Genomic DNA, 9,977 nt, shown 5'->3' with positions numbered 1-9,977 from the left:
CCCCAGATGATAACTTTGTGTTCTGTGCACTAGCCATTGCACTTCTTTTGACACAATTAAGAACAAAGCCTGCCTTGAATAAGGCAAACAATTATCAATATGGGTCAGCCCTGATTTTATGTTGTGTGTGGCTGTACCAAGAGGTAGAGAAATTGGGCACCCCAAGTAAAAAAAATGATGCAAACTGCCAAAACAGCACAGTGTCGGCGGGCATGGTATGCGCGATTATAACCAACCTGCACTAATTTAGTTACGGAAAGCATAATTACTTCTGTATGGATAAACACTTGTAGTCATACATGTCTACCGCACTAGCCTTGCGAACATCAAATTCTTATCATGGCTGCTGTCCATAAATATTAGGCTGACTCGAGAACACTGATAGCCATCATTTCTATTCCACATTACAGGGTTAGTAGAAAGCAAAAGCCATCAAAAGACAAATTAGATGAAGTGTGAAAATAATTAACCTGCTCTTATCGTTTTTATGCCCCTTGTGCTTTTACTATTGCTAAGTATAACAACATATGAGCGCAATGAAAAAATAAACAGAATGTAGAATCTAATGCAAAACACCTGTCCAATGCTACCAAAATTATAAAAACTTCACAAGGGGAAAGTAGACCATAGCTACTCTGTGAGGGTAGTATTCGCTAGATGTGGAACACAGCAAGGACTTGTACGAAACAGCTTTACCACGTCTGCTACGGAATTTGCAATAAATGGACAATCTGTTTATTCTACAGTCAATGAGACTGCACGCTTATGAGCATGGGCAACGATTTATGGTTTCATTACTTCGTGATACCACTGAACGGTTGCCTTTGGGGGCTGCATGTTTCCCAATTTTCTTTCAAGACCACTATCGGCTTCATTTGTAAGGTTTATTTAACTGCAGTACACCCATGAGTTTTTAAGAATGCCATCATATGTTTACCACTAAAAGAGTTAACTTTATATTTCAGAAGCGAAGCAGGCATGCCAGAAATCAGCACCAGCAGAGATAGCGCAGAATTGGGCACTGCTTCTCGTGTGGAACCTAATTTGGGCCTCACAGATGCAGAAGGAGTTAACAACGAGCCCTTGCCGGACGTCTCCTTCGAAACACAGGGGAGCGCAGTGGAGACGCCACAGTCTCGGGCCATGGCGGGAAGGAGGGTGGTGTCACTAACACACTTCATTGCTGCCATACGGCACCTTGACACTCATAATTGTCCTTAGTAAAAAGAGGGAGGCTTTGTCTTTCAAAAAGAGCGAAAAGTAGGACTGTGGTCTGAGCTGACCTTTCATTGCAGTAGCTGTGATGAGGTCAGAAAGGTCACTACAGACCCTGTTCAAGAACCAACGCCCCTTGGAGACAACCTGCAGCTTGGTATCAATGATGCTGCTGTCTGGGCATTTATGAGCATAGGGTGTGGCCATTCTCACATGAAGGAGGTGATGTCAGTTATAGAAGTCCCAGTCATGAGCAAAGGTGCATTTATGCGCAGGGAGGACTGCATTGGAAAGGTAGGACGATGCATATTCTTATAAAATGCTTTTCTTGTTTTTCAAACTATTGTTTACAAATGTGCTCGGCATGTCTGCATTAATTCTAAGCATTGACGTCTGGGGATAGTTGTTCATACGTCAAATGAACAAAACTTCTTGGATATCTCTGCATTTAGGAAGCATATTTTTGCGTGTTTTACTATCTGCCCATCCATTTTGCTAAAGATATAAATATAGCTTAAAATATTAATATAAAAATGGTATGTTTCATTACTACTAGTGTCTTTGGAAACAGGCTCGACACCCCAGCTAACCATGCATTTGGGGGAGGAGCGGAAAACGTGCTTCTGGACTTGTCATGCTAACAATAGGCTGCTCATTTTTCTGCACTGCATGCCTTGTTTTGCCTCATAACTGTAACCACACGTGTCCACAGGTATGACTTACAGCAAGCATGAAATGGAATCTTAGCACATATTTGCACTGTTAGCATTGCTTTCCTCAGTGTTGTAGCTCGTGATACCATAATATATAAAAGAGAAAGCGGTGAGGAAAGCATTTATAGGTAGTCAGACATGGGCTCTTACTCATATACAAGCATGCTTGTGTTCCTCTTTGGAAATAGTCTGGTGTTGTAGTCGCAATGTAAAACCTGTGCTGAGGCATGGGAAAGCAGTCGTACATTGTATACGATGCCACAACCTTTAAAACAGCGGAATCTGTAAAGACACTTCTGCAAAATTTCTTCTTTTTTTTTTGCAGAGATAGCTAAACTGCTGTAGAGCCACAAATGATGTATTTGAGAGGCATATTTGTGCATTCAAACAGTAAAAGTGACAATGACGAAGTAGTAGAGTAAACATGAGGCACTGACCCTACATAGTGGCATCACAGAAGCAGGCAATAGACATTGGGTAGAGGACTGAAACCAGTTCTCTTTGGGTCATTTGCTACTGCACGCCTAACTTGTAACTGACTTAGCTCCTCCCACCAAACAGAAGCCTGAAGCTTAGGTCGTAAACAATGCACAGAGAAGTCCACCACATGCAAGCTGCTGGTGTGGAAGCACAGGGCTTGCATTTGGCCATGTCACTTGGAGATATGTACCACATGCTTTCTGTCAAGGCCTGTCTTTTTGTACTTGTCATTTGCACTTCGAAAGCATGAATCACCTATTAACGTGCACTTTACAATGTTTGTGCACTATGCCTTGTGTGTGGTAATTTCTTTACTCATATGATCCACCTGTTCTGTTTCCAGCAATGGAAGAATGTGCTCATTGATCAGATGCTCAAAGCTGGCCAGGAGGAGCGAATGCTGGCTGCTGAAGCAGGTGAGTTCTGTGAGGATCAGACCACCCCACGCATCACCGTGGTAGTTGATGGTGGCTGGTAACACAGAAGCCATGGCCACAGATATTCAGCAAATTCTGGGGTTGCAGTAGTCATTAGAGAACGCACGCAGAAGCTGCTTTACCTGGCTGTGAGAAACAAACTGTGTAGTACCTGTGGGTACTACACAAGGGAACAGAAGGAGGTCAAAGAGCATGCTTGCTATAAAAATTGGACTGCAAGCTCAGGTGCTATGGAAGCTGATATCATTGTGGAAGGGTTCAAAATGAGCAGAGAGATGCATGGCCTGGAATACCGTACCTTCATAGGAGATGGTGATTCATATGTCTACAACCAAATCAGTACCAAGGTAGACTACGGTCGTTTCATAAAGATGAGTGTGCCAATCATTCATTGAAATGTTATACAACTCGGCTGTACGGTGTTGTGAAAGAGTGCAAAGGAAGTGCCAGCATTCTAAGCGGGCCTAGGATAAAGCGCATCAAGAATGGTGTCCGCAAGGCAATCAGCCACTATGCCCGCTCCCTGAGGGAGTTTTAGGGTTCTCAAGAGGAGAGGCAAGAGCTGATAGAGCAGAGCACACGAGATCTGAGAGCTGATCATTTGAATGGGCCAAGTCATGTGTTTGGCTGCCATAACAAATGCGAACGCTTCTTTTGGGATGGAACAAAAGGTGAAAATGACTGCAGCAAACATGATTGCTGATAAGGCCTTGTGACAGGGGGCACAAGCAACCTTGCTGAAAACTACATGTCTTGTTGCCAAGTTTTCAGGGAGCAAACAGATAAACAGCTGCCAGAAGGGTTCTTATGAGCATCGGTGTCAGGGTGCTGGACTAAGTTTTCAACTCGGGCCTCAGTGGCATGCCATAGCTATTAAGGCTGCAACTAACGAAAGCCCGGTAGCAGTCATGAAAAAGTATGTCGCAAAAAAAGTGCACATACAGTACAGAAAAGGTTGCACCAGAAACGGCTTTTTGAGGACTGCAATCATCAAAAGCCTCGACGCAAAGACCCCACACCCAGTGATTCTTTGATTCACTATGGGCCTAAATGTGAGCAGCCATATATGCTGCCTGAGCAGTTCTCTGAAAAAACTACAGATCTGCTTCAGAGCTTGCAGGTTGATCACAAACAGCGTGAGCAAATAGAAGAGGCAACACGGGGTCAGGCTGACCATCCAGCCTGGCATGCTGAGAGGCAGCATCGCCTTACAGCATCATACTTCCATGCTGTTTGTAAGAGGAAGGACTCTACGCTATGTGATGTACTTGTCAAGGGCCTCGTGCACAGAAAGAGCTTCACAACTGCAGCTCTGGAGCATGGCAGACACCATGAGAAAGAAGCATTAAGCTTGTACAAATCAGATGCACACTGAAGTACAGCCATTATTGATATAAACAGCGCGAACACGAAAACAAGGGACAAATGAAAGAAACAAGAAAGCCACAGTACATGCGCTGTGGCTTTCTTGTTTCTTGCCCCTTGTTTTCGTGTTCACGCTGTTTATATCAATAATGAATAAGTACCAACTCGCCCAACAAAGTATCTTGGTAAGTACAGCCATGTGGTCTTTTCGTAGACCTTGATCATGGTTTTCTGGCTGCTTCACCAGATGGTCTGGTTGGTGATGATGGCATTGTGGAGGTAAAATATCTGTACACAACAAACGATCAGGATCCACTTGAAGCTGCTCGAAAGATCTGTGGAAAAGTAGACATCACTACAGCTTCTTGTCTTTCGCAGCCTCACCAATATTTTTATCAACTTCAGGGCCAGCTTCACATTACAAGGCGGCGGTTCTGTGATTTTGTTGTGCACACCACAAGAGGAATCCATGTGCAGCGGTTACTGCGAGATTACGATTTCTGGAGGAATAAAATGGAGCAACTTCTGATTCGATTATACAGAGACTGCATTCTTCCAGAAATCGTTGACCCGCGAGCAACTCGCTCAATAGAAATCCGCCGGCAAATGAACAAACGCAACTCAAAAAGGCCACTTCTAAGAGGAAGAAGGCAATGTCTGCACAGGAGTGAGCCTTGCATATTCGCAGCAGGACAGGTGCCAATGGACGAAACAATCGAGGCACTTTTTGTTTCATAAGAGGTGGTTCAACCAGCCAACTTTGTAACCACTGTGACGGCTGTCATAATGCACCTCTTATCTCATGGTACACACTGCATGGCATTGAGTAGTTGGTTCAGCCAGCAAGAACTGTGTAACCACTACAATGACTGCCAAAATGCTCCTCCTCATGACATGACCTTTGTGACAATGAGTAGTTGGTTCAACCAGAGAGTACTGTGTAACCACTACAATGACTGTCAAATGCTCCTCACGGCATGCCGAGCATGACAATGAGTAGTTGGTTCAACCATCAAGAACTGTGTAACCACTACAATGACTGAATGACTGTCAAAATGCTCCTCCTCTAGGCGTACGCATGCGTAACATTGAGTAGTTGGTTCAACCAGCGAGAACTGTATAACCACTACATTGACTGTCAAAATGCTCCTCTAGGCGTACCCATTCGTAACATTGAGTAGTTGGTTCAACCAGCGAGAACTGTGTAACCACTACAATAACTGCCAAAATGCTTCTCCTCATGACACCCTGCGTGACAATGAGTAGTTGGTTCAACCAGCAAGAACTGTGTAACCACTACAATGACTGTCAAAATGCTCCTGCTCTGGGCATACCCATGCATAAAATTGAGTAGTTGGTTCAACCAGCGCGAACTGTGTAACCACTACAAAGACTGCCAAAATGCTTCTCCTCATGACATGCTCTCTGTGAGAATGAGTAGTTGGTTCAACCAGTGAGAACTGTGTAACCGCTACAATGACTCAAAATGCTCCTCTAGGCGTACCCATGCGTAAAATTGAGTAGATGGTTCAACCAGCGAGAACTGTGTAACCACTACAATAAATGCCAAAATGCTTCTCCTCATGACGCCTTGCGTGACATTAAGTAGTTGGTTCAACCAGAGAGAACTGTGTAACCACTACAATGACCCAAAATGCTCCTCCTGACATGCCGAGTAAGACAATGAGTAGTTGGTTCAACCAGAGAGAACTGTGTAACCACTACAATGACCCAAAATGCTCCTCCTGACATGCCGAGTAAGACAATGAGTAGTTGGTTCAACCAGCGAGAACTGTGTAACCACTACAATGACTGTCAAAATGCTCCTGCTCTGGGCATACCCATGCATAACATTGAGTAGCTGGTTCAACCAGCGAGAACTGTGTAACCACTACAAAGACTGCCAAAATGCTTCTTCTCATGACATGCCCTCTGTGACAATGAGTATTTGGTTCAACCAGTGAGAACTGTGTAACCACTACAATGACCTCCAAAATGCTCCTCGAGGCGTACCCATGCGTGACATTGAGTAGTTGGTTCAACCAGCGAGAACTGTGTAACCACTACAATGTCACAAGTCTCCTTGTGACAGGCATTACATGGCATTTAGTAGTTGGCTCGACCAGTGAGAACTGTATAACCACTGCAGAGCCTGTCAAAATCCTCCTCCTTCTCGTGACAGGCCCTACATGACAATGAATAGTTGATTCAACCAATGAGAACTGTGTAATCACTGCAATAGCTCAGAATGGGTTGTCTTGTGTGAGGAGTGCATGATTGAACAATTATGCATTGGAAGTTATGATCTGTGTTGATATCTCTTTTATTTTCATCAGCCAGGTTCCATCAACTGGAGGACAGTGGCCAATCGTGATCTCAATGCCTGTTGCAGTTTTGCTGCAAGCCTGATCTCTGCAATATTTCTAGTATTTTACTCCCCCTCACTGTATGCTGCCTTGGCCCATGCCTGCATTCCCTTGGGATTTATTGTTACCCTTACAAACCATTTGTGTGGCCAGCACTGACCATCGAACTTAGCCCAGTTGTTCTCTTCCTTTCCTGCTAGGGTATATTTATAATTTTTGTTACCTTTCATGTTACCGCCTCATGGGTATGGGCTAGGCACAGCCTTATACAGGATATGCTAATTTTTGCTGTAACATTATTACTTAGTTTTGAAGAAAGCTACAGTACACCACTTATAGGTTACGTGTTCTTGCTTAGTTGATAAGATGTTGAAGCTTAATTTCTTAATGCACATGCTAGAACTAGCTTTCTAGTTAGTCCCAAAACAAAGCACCACATATAAACCTTGCAGGCCCCACTTATATGGGGCAGTAATGTGGTTTCAGTTTTTCGGAGCTTTCTGGTACTGTAAATATTTTGCTTTTATTCTAGATTGCAAGGCAACATATGTTCAATATTTTATGTTGTGTTTTTTATTCCAAACGTGCTGAATTGTGTTTGACACGAGGTCCTCCTTTTACATGCCCATTATTTTCTTGTTTTCTCTCCCATCCTTTGGGAGTGGCCAGCTTGTTGCATACGCCTTGGACGTCATCTGATAACACTATAATTTGCACACCATGCCTTTTTTTGTAATCGCTGCATATTCTTTAGGATTTCACCTGTTTGCAGTCAAGTTCTCTCATGGCAAACTGATGAAACATTGAAACAAGCATTGCATCATTGCCCCCCCCCCCCAAATTCCTTTGTTTCACCATGCATGATGTGCTTTCTTGTAATGTGGCAGCGCAGAATACTAGTCTATCACCTCACCTTTATAGTGGCAGATTGTATTTTTTTCATACGCCAATGGCTCTTGAGTTGTGCATTTTATGCATCTGCAACATTACTGCCCTCGCTCATTTCAGCATCAGACGGAAGCATTCATGTATTACTTAGTCTGTTTACGCTATTGGGACACTTCGCCTACAGAATGTAACGTGAATGATTGGGAAGTACAAAGAGCAGATAACTGTATTGGTGTGCACTAGTTTTTTTCCACTTTCTTATACAAAAATCTCACATGTGATGTATCTGTGTCCACTTATTTCCTTGCAGGCGACCATCATGCAATGCGCAGTGGTGTCTCTTCAAGGTCGTGCTTACGAATTCAGCAGACGTTGCAATAAATGGCTGCCCCAAGTTATGTGCTGTTTTGCTTATAGAAACAAACATTGCCGGAAGTGAATGCAGAATTCTGTTGCTGCCTCTACACACAAATTTCATGTGAGGAGCAAGTCGTTTCAGTTATGTTGTAAATACTAAACACGAACCCTGATGTATGCATAACACAGGAAGAAAACAATGCACAGCTAGGTAGGAAAGGGAAGCATGTCTGCCTTTGTCTCCCTGCTGATGTATGTATTGTTCGCAGAAGGGGTGCAGTGTGATGAAGGGGGGAGCTGAATGAGCTAGTCTGTTCTCCTTCCTGCCTAGCCCTATCATTACAGGCACAATGGAGAGATTTAACTTGCCGAAGATGTACAAACCTAGATGTGCAGACGAGGTGGCCGCTATTGTCCCCACCCCTGTCGATGAGCGAGCGCAAGCAGGAGTGGTCCGGAAAACCGGTATAAGTGTACGTTTACACATCTCCTGCAAGCTAAATCTCTCTGATGTCCGCGAGTATTGGCGAATCTAGCCCAGCGAAACATACCCATCGGCCTATCGTAAACGATTTTTTTTTCATCTGTACTCCTTGTGCGACGTCGTAGTCGAGTTTCTTGTAGCGGTTGAGAAGCTATATTCAAAACGGTGCTCTTCGAACAGGCGCACGTGTGCCACTGCAAGCTCTAGGGAACGGAGCATGCACCATCGAAGATGTGCACGAGACAACCGCTGGATACCACCGGCCGAAACTATTTCTTGTGGTCCACTGGCCTATTCCATTTTCGACCAATATTTAAGAGTCGAATGACGCACATAACATCTAAACGATGGATCATATGCGTGGTACGCCAGCTGGCGTATCGTGATGTCACGTGGGAGCCTTTTGCCAGCACACCATGCAGCATAACGTGGCGACATCCGTAGCACTCGCTGTCAAACACATAATCTCTAGATTTTGCGAGAAATGCCACTGGCTACCAAGCGCGCACGGCTGAAGAACCTCACTTTATCAGCCAGAATGCAGGGCAGTGTTCTACTGTTTTACTGTACGCATCTGAGATGAGCTCGCCTGAAAGAGGTAGGTGCACTGGGAACATGTCGTCCAAGCAACCTGCAATCTGTCAAGGCATGTCTTCATTTTGATAAATTTGCACCTTTGTCGCCAGCCGAAAAGCATGCCCGAGACATAAATTTACCGGAAGATTCTGCGCATTCGGTTCTGTTTTTGCTAGCCTTATTTCATTTCATTTCATTTAATTACCCTAAAGGCCCAAGTGGGCATTACATAGGGGGGGAGAAGTAATAATACCATTGTTCAAACGTTTCATAGTGTCATCACATGTTAACAACAAAAAATGAGAAAAAGTGATATACAGAACTAACAAACAATTACAAACAATATTACATACGTAGATCAATGGCAACACGAGCACAAATCAGAGAAAAACAAAAATAAACGAGCGTAAAAACTATAAAACAGGCGCAGTTCTCAATTTATTAAACCTTTCCGACTAAGCAGGGAACATCGTTTCCAAGGCTTCTCTAAATTTTTCATGGTTCGTGAGGCAAACAATATTTTTATTTAGATCGTTCCATTCTCCATCCGAGAATGGAACTTGCTATCCGAGCCTGAAGCGCCTAGTGAAATGTGAATGCGTGAGGGAGAAAGTACAGGGCCAGAAGTATATTCAGAAATGCACAAAACGGTGCGAAGCCCCCCAGCGATTGCATGTGAAGGTTAGCCGCTTAGCACTGCAGGCGATCGTCCACTGTTAGCACACAATGCAGGGGCGCAAATGGTGATGCGATGACCATGTTCAGGACCTTTGTGTACGTGAATAGCCCCGGCATAAACGAAAGTGCACCTGGGCGCAAAACACGTTGTCATGTCTTGTCACCTAAAAAAAAACCGCTCAGAGCACTAAACACAGCAACCCTGGATGTCAGGAAGAGGGAGGAGGATGATTGAATGCATTCCTTGGTAACGCACGTGGGGCGGCACTACGCGGGACTATCTGGCAAGGATCAGTCGGGGCATGGAGGTCATCTGCTCGAAATACAATCAAAGGCTCATCATTGTTCGCTCACGGGTGCACGCACTACTCCGTGGCCATAAGAACTTTGTAAGATTTTTCGGGGTTACACCAAGCGC

At 44.3% G+C, this 9,977-nt stretch overlaps 1 pseudogene; it reads left to right on the top strand.

Moving 5' to 3' along the window:
* Nucleotides 1-978: 978 nt before the first annotated feature.
* On the top strand, nucleotides 979-3,151 carry LOC146200832 (uncharacterized; annotated as a pseudogene).
* The last annotated feature ends 6,826 nt before the right edge of the window (nucleotides 3,152-9,977 follow it).

Source organism: Amblyomma maculatum, chromosome 2 (genome assembly GCF_055883805.1).
Source record: "Amblyomma maculatum isolate TAMU_Amacu chromosome 2, ASM5588380v1, whole genome shotgun sequence".
Taxonomy (NCBI): Eukaryota; Metazoa; Arthropoda; class Arachnida; order Ixodida; family Ixodidae; genus Amblyomma; species Amblyomma maculatum.
The sequence above is the reverse complement of the archived record's forward strand: the minus strand, read 5'-3'. Positions and strand labels throughout refer to the sequence as shown.